This window comes from Spea bombifrons, chromosome 6 (assembly GCF_027358695.1).
Source record: "Spea bombifrons isolate aSpeBom1 chromosome 6, aSpeBom1.2.pri, whole genome shotgun sequence".
Lineage (NCBI taxonomy): Eukaryota > Metazoa > Chordata > Amphibia > Anura > Pelobatidae > Spea > Spea bombifrons.
Window position 1 is genome coordinate 30,175,310 of NC_071092.1, and position 8,099 is coordinate 30,183,408.

Below are 8,099 nucleotides of genomic sequence, written 5' to 3' on the forward strand. Positions count from 1 at the left end.
TACTGTTCAAGAAACTTTGCCCCAGCACTTTGCACTTTGCACCCAGCACTTTGCACCCAGCACTTTGCACCCAGCCCTGGCACTTTGCACCCAGCACTTTGCACCCAGCACTTTGCCCCAGCCCTGGCACTTTGCATCCAGCACTTTGCACCCAGCATTCAGCACTTTGCACCAGCACTTTGCACTTTGCACCCAGCCCTGGCACTTTGCACCCAGCACTGGCACTTTGCACCCAGCACTTTGCACTGTGCCCCTGCACCCAGTCTCTAACTCTGCCCTGCACCCAGCCCTGCCCCCACATTCTGCCCTGCCCCCACACTCACACTCTGCCCTGCACCCACTCTGCCCTGCACCCACACTCACACCCTGCCCTGCATCCCCACCCCCACTCTGCCCTGCACCCAGTCTCCCACTCTGCTCTGCACCCACACTCACACCCTGCATCCCCACCCCCACTCTGCCCTGCACCCAGTCTCCTGCCCTGCACCCCCCACCCCCACTCTGCCCTGCACCCCCACCCCCACTCTGCCCTGCACCCCCACTCTGCCCTGCACCCACACTCACGAACCGCTCTGTGCGAATGGAGCCACTCGCACAGAGCGAACCGCTCTGTGCGAATGGAGCCACTCGCACAGAGCGAACCGCTCTGTGCGAATGGAGCCACTCGCACAGAGCGAACCGCTCTGTGCGAATGGAGCCACTCGCACAGAGCGAACCGCTCTGTGCGAATGGAGCCACTCGCACAGAGCGAACCGCTCTGTGCGAATGGAGCCACTCGCACAGAGCGAACCGCTCTGTGCGAATGGAGCCACTCGCACAGAGCGAATCGCTCTGTGCGAATGGAGCCACTCGCCCAGAGCGAACCGCTCTGTGCGAATCGCTCTGTGCGAGTGGCTCCATTCGCACAGAGCGATTCGCTCTGTGCGATCTGTGCAGAATACTTACCTCCGGAACGCGTCACATCCGTCACGTAGCTAGAAGGCGGAGACGGCAGAGCATGTAGCAGAAGCGGGGAACGCTCGCGGAGGTAAGTAAAAGGAGCCGAGTGCTCCAACAACGAATTGATCACTCGATTAATCGATAACGGAAATCGTTATCGATGATTTCCGTTATCGATTATTATCGATTTTATCGATTCGTTGTTTCAGCTCTAATATATATATATATATATATATATTTATATATCACGTACATTCTGTAATAATGTCCAGTAATACAATGAAATCAAAAGGACCAATGGTAGTCAGAAATACAACTCTGTTCCTTATAGATCAAACCCCCAGGATCAGAAAGCTATACTACACCACCAAAACATCACCACACTTGAAGGTAGGCGATGTCACAGAAGTCCATAGGATTACTGTCAATGGTCTGTACAAGAAACTGGGTCATTCTCCGCAACTTCACGAGTGAACCACATCAAATACATAAATTCCCCTAAATGTGTAGCTCCTTAGAAACGGCCCTGGATGTCCTGGGGTGGCGGACCAAGAGTAAGATTTCAGTAAGATTATTTTATTGAACCCTCACTTTTTTTTGCAGTATGAGGAGCTGAGTTTGAGCTCTACTCTCTGAATATTTGGGATTTCAGTATGCAGGACTGTATTTTGCAAGTCACACAGTTCTCTATTGTGTCAGACTTCCACACTACAAGTAAGGCAGCTGCCCCAGGTGCCACAAAGACGATGAGTGAATCACAGTTCTTGAAGCAGATGCGACATCAGCAGGACACACCAAGATCAATAGCTCTGTGGTCTGTGTAGGTCTGTAGATAGATTGTAAGGTATAGTAAGGTGAACGCACCTTATTATACCTTACAAGTAGGCACTTCAAAAATACATCGTGCAGGAAGCTATGATTGGTGCTACTTTAGCGTTCAGTCTACCGGTAATCTGACCACTTCCATGTGGTCATAAAGGATGCCAAACTTCACGTTCTGTTTGAAAACGAAAAGCATTTTTCCATTATGTGGATATAAACAACAAATTACACTGTAACCACAACAGGGACTCTTACAGTAAAGCCTAGTAGTACTGTAACTGACTGATTTAATATGTGCCGACAGGTGTGTGGAGCTATTGTTTCTCATTGTGCACAAGGTAAAATGGTTGGCACAGACGTTAACCCCATCCGAATTGATGAGGCAAGATTTGCTGAGAATTCTTGTAATCCTGCATGAGGCATAGAAATCAAGAAAAAGGTGTCACGTAAAATTTGCATAAATCTTTCAAGAAGAAATGGGCAATATGGCAAGCTTAATGTGAGCATTAGCCCGTTGTATTAAGCCATCTGATGTGTCATATGTAAAGCATCTGACCTGTCATTTCTGGGTTTGTAGACTTAAGGTCATTTTATTTAGGTTGGAAGCAGTCCGTTTCCCAATCTATTTCCAAAGGGATTAATTTGATGTCCGTTTGGAAAGAGAAGGAAGCAATTCTGCTGGGGAATGGAATTTGGCTGGATTGTTTATAGTTTAATAATCTCCCAAAATAAGCATCACTGGGAAATGTTATCTTCCGGGTGAGGTCATCTTCTCCATTTTTTCAGGACACATTTCACAAACTCGCGGAACATAATTAATTACTTAATTAACATAGTCTCTTTGTCTCGTTTATACATTCCACATTCTTCAGGCTAGTGCTTCAAATATACTGGTCACTGATTATCAGACCCCCACAGACACACAATGGTTTACCTGCTCCTAACTTAAATACTAATGCATTGTTTGTAAGGAATGGACTTGTAACATAGATGTCCAGTAGGGCAGGTGAAATGAACTAAAGTACACAAAATCCCACATAGATGAACTTTAACACCCACTTTAAAAACAGAAACTTGACGTTTTTACCTTTTATTTGGACTCCAAAGGTGATGCTTTTTGTCTTATTCGTTATAGAACACATTCTGACACATAAATATATTAAACAAGGCATTCATATCCAGAAAAACAAAATCCATGCAGACACAGCCAAGTGGCAGCACAGAACAGCTACCTGTGGCAGATTGTGGATATCAATGAAGGAGAAATAGCTCAAACCCATTGTATACAAATCATCATTTCCCCCCAATAATTTTATTAACGTTTCGTACTCATTAGAACATACTAACTCACAATACACTTTTGAAAGAGTTGAGGAAAATATATTACAAAAGTTGTAAAAGATAGGTAGGTGTATTTTAACAGGTTAGAAAAATAATGGAAATGTGAACTAATAGAATGCAGCAACATATTCTGGCCAAGGCCAACTAGGGGGGCAGTTCTCCTGCTACAAAAGCAGGTAGAAACTCACCCTCTTGGATACGTTTGGATAGCCCATTAAGTAGGTATTATCTTACAATTAATGTTTAATACATGAAACCCCTATATGAGAACAGGTTGTTTAATTATTGATAGTTTTGAATCCTAACAATTTATTCAATCACGAAGACTGATTTTGGAACAGTAAATAAAGGTCCCACTTCTAACTGGGAACTCGTGACATTAAGGCTTCATAAAAGGTAGTTTTTTTTATGCAGCCCTCATGTGTTTATTTACCCAGATACATGTACAATTGTGTGTTTATTAGAATTACTTAGTTACCGTAATTAGAGTAATGTCATTTTCTAGGACTCTTTTTGATTACTCACAAGTATGCATACATATGCTGCACCCCCTCTCCTTTCATCTGTATTAATAAACTACAAAGCAAACAGCAGCACACTGACACCTTTATGCTGGAAATGAAACTGCAGCCTTCCTGGTCATCAATAGCATGATCCATGCTATAGATGACCAGGAAGGCTGCAGTTTCATTTCCGAACTGTAGTAGGCACATTTTACATTGTGTAGTAACTGTAAAAGTACTGTATTTACTGAAAATAAGTTGCACTTGGTTGTGAAGCAATTATAATTATATGAAATGATAAAAACAAGGAGATGACATAAGAAAGTACAGTAGGACTTTATATAGTGGAGACTTCAGTAGGAAACCAGTATTGGATGTGACCCTAAATTATTGTAAATTTGTAATATCTTAGCAATATTCTTAGTGGATAAACAGGGTCCCCCACAACCAATGTGCACTGTGGAGTCATGTGATGCTGCAGTAGTAGCACAAGCTGCTGAGTATAGATCCTGCATAAGGTAACAGTGTCTGTTAGTGTGTAACAGTGTATGGTGTTAGCATGTTGTTAGAATGCATATTTTAGCATATGGCGTTACAGTGAGTAAGTTAGCATGTGATGTTAGAGTGTGTGTATGTTAGCATATGATGTTAGAGTGAATACTGTAGGGCTGCAACAACTAATCGATAAAATTGATAATGAAAATCGTTTCCAACGAATTTCATTATCGATTAGTTGAATCGATTTTTATCGATTATAAAATGAGGGGTTTTTCAGAGCAAATGCGCTGAACAATACCCCTCGTTTTATAATCCATTTAATTCAGTTACTACTTACCAGTCCCTCCCTACAGTCACTCTGACTATTGGCCCCGCCCCTTCTTTCTCCCAGTCCCTCACTGCAGTCACACTGATGATTGGCCCCGTCCATTTCCTACACCATCCATATGGCTCAGCAATTCATCTAAGTGTGAGTATAAAATTAATATTTGGGTTGCTGAAAGTTAGGGGAGGTGGGGGTTAATTTAGGGACAGTTATAATTAATGGGGTGTTTAGGGTTAATTTAGGGGCAGTTATTGTTGATGGGGTGTTTAGGGTTAATTTAGGGGCAGTTATGGTTGATGGGGTGTTAAGGGTTAATTTAGGGCTGTTATGGTGGATGGGGTGTTATAGTTAATGGGGTGTTTAGGGTTAATTTAGGGGCAGTTATGGTTAATGGGGTCTTCAGGGTTAAATTAGGGGCAGTTATGGTTAATGGGGTCTTCAGGGTTAAATTAGGGGCAGTTATGGTTGATGGGGTCGTAAGGGTTAATTTAGAGGTGGTTATGGTTAATGGGGTCGTTAGGGTCAATTAAGGGGCAGTTATGGTTGATGGGGTCTTTAGGGTTAATTTAATGGTGAGGACTGAGGGTTAATTTAATTAATTTAATAAAGTTAACTTAAGGTGCAGTTAGAGGTAAAGGGGGCATACTAAGGGGAATCTTTAACCCAGTACTTATTTATAAAAGTATTGTGTCAGTGTGATGCGAACGAGTCTGTGAATCTATGAGGACACTATGGGATATCTGGGGGGGTATAAGGCATATCTGGGTAGAACGAAGTGAGATATCTTGGGGTATAAGGCATATAGGGTATATAAGACATTTGTGGGAGGCAGTGTGGCATTTGTGGGGGTATGTGACATATCTGGGAGATAGTGTGGCAAGCCTGGGCTCAGATGTGCATATCTGAGGGGGGCAGGTTGGCAAATAAAAACAAGAAATGCATTTTTTATCAAAGTTTTTTTTATTCTGCTGTTTGTTTTTAAATAAATGAAAAATTTACATTTATTTTTTTATACGATTAATCAAAAAAATAATCGGCCAACTAATCGATTATGAAAATAATAGTTTGCAGCCCTAGAATACTGTATGTGTGTTAGCGTACCATGTTAAAATATGTTAGCATCTGGATGTGTGTATGTCTCTTAGCGTATGGTATTAAAGTGAGTGTATGGGTTTTAGCATGAGGTGTTAGAGTGTGTGGGTGTTAGTGTATGGTGTTATATAGTGGGCATATGATGTTAAGTATGTGCACAGTATAAGTATATGGTATTAGAATGTTTGGGTGATAGAGAAAATGTGTATGTTAGTATATGTGTATTAGTTAGAGTGGGGTAGGGGACAATTGGACAACTTGGCTTTACTTGCTCCCTGGGCCAGGCCTTTTTTTTATTTATATTAGACTTGTGCATTTGTATTCGGGTAAAACGAAGACGAAGGGTGCATTTTCGTTGTTCAGCCCAAATACCGAACATACGAACATGGCAGCTGCAAAACGTATACGAAAACGAAGACACACAACACAAAGAATCTTTGTGCTGTGTAGATAACGGGAGCGGAAATCCGTAGGTTTGCCGTCAGGAGTTAAAGACCTTTAACTCTTGCAGCGGAGAGACAGGCCAAGTTCCCTGTCAGGAGTTAAAGGGCTGTGCAAGCGACTCTATTGGTCGCCTGCAGGGGCCTCCTCTGACGGCGGAACTTGGCCTGGGGAGACCAGGGTATTCCCGCTCCAATAGTTAAAGGTCCATACGAGTGATTCTATTGATTGTTCGTACGGACCGTTAACTCTTGGCGCAGGGAGACCAGTGGTCTCCCCTGGCCAAGGTGCGGCACGAGGATTTTAAAAGTCTGTACGAAAGACTCTATTGGTCGCTGGCAGATGGCTCGTCTGCCATCAACCAATGGCAGAGGAGCTCCTTGCCGGCGACCAATAGAGTCGCTCGTACAGATCTTTAACTCTTGGAGCAGGGAGACCAATGGTCTCCCCAGGCCAAGTTCGGAGTTAAAGGGCCATGTGACCGACTCTAGTGGTTGCCTGCTGAGGCCTCCTCTGGAGGCCCCTGCCGGCGACCAATAAAGTCGTTATTATGGCACTTTAACTCCTGAGGGCGAACCTACGGATTTCCACTGTGATGCTGCATAGATAACGGGAGCGGAAATATGTAGGTTCACCGTAAGGAGTTAAAGACCTTAAACTCTTGTAGCGGGGAGACAAGCCAAGTTCCCAGTCAGGAATTAAGGGCCGTGCAAGTGACTCTATGCCTCCTCTGGCATCGACCAATTGGCCCCTGCAGGCGACCAATAGACTCACTCGCATAGCCCTTTAACTCCTGACGGCGGAACTTGGACTGGGAAGACAATGGTTTCCCCGTCAACCAATGAAGTACAGGTGCACTTGGGTGCAGACGAACACGAAGAGTTGGCCGGCGCCCAAGTCTAATTTATAAAGAAATGGAAGGAAGGATAAGGTAGTGTAATGAGGGTAGGGGCACATATTTTTTAGCCCACTCACAAGTAACTGTAGACGAACCCTTGCTTATGAGATTTTAATGAAGCCATTTCCTGTTTCATGTCCTTTTTTTTTTATTATATTTGGACCTCAGGTACAATACCTCTACTTTTTACTCTTATGAGATTTGCTTCCATGTTATGAAATGCTCTATAGAGGTTCATATGTAATGCAGCACCTGTCTGAAGTTTTCCAATGAACATCTGAATGATTCAGAGAAGAACTGGGTGAAAGCTTGATTTTGGTCTCATCTGACCACAACACTATTTGGCATCAGCTCAACTCGCCGTGTTTGGAGGAGGAGGAATGCTGCCTATTACCCCAAGAACACCATCCTCACTGTCAAACATGGAGGGGGAAACATAATGCTTCGGGGTGTTCTTCTGCTAAGGAGACAGGACAGCTTTACTGCATCAAAGGGACGATGGATGGAGCCATGTACCGTCAAATCTTGGGTGAGGACCTCCTTCTTTTAGCCAGGGCTTTGAAAATGGGTCATGGATGGGTATTCCAGTATGACAATGACCCAAAACACATGGCCAAGGCAACAAAGGAGTGGCTCGAGAAGAAGCACATTAAGGTCCTGGAGTAGACTAACAAGTCTCCAGACCTTAATCCCATAGAAAATCTGTGGAGCGAACTGAAGGTTCGAGTTGCTAAACCTCAGCCTTGAAACCTTAATGAATTGGAGAGGATCTGCAAAGAGGAGTGGAACAAAATCCCTCCTGAGATGTGTGCAAACCTGGTGGGCAACTACAAGAAATGTCTGAGCTCTGTGATTGCCAACAAGAGTTTTGCCAAAAAGTGCTAAGTCATGTTTTGCAAAGTGGTTAAATACTTATTTCACTGAGTAAAATGCAAATCAATTGATAACTTTAAGTGAGTTATTCTGGATTTTTTTTTTGGTTGTTATTCTGTCTCTCACTGTTTGAATAAAATCGACTGATCATGTCTTTGTCAGTGGGCAAACATACATAATCAGCAGGGGGATCAAGTATTTATTTCCTTCACTGTAGGTACCATGCTTACTTATTAAAGTCCCAAGCAAAGTGAAGTCTGAAGAGCCCACATAATTTTCTAGGTGGATCTCATATTGTTTCTTCTGTATCAGCAAGCAAGTATATGCAGGAAGGGGCACCAGAGACATTGTTTGACCAGGAGGTTAC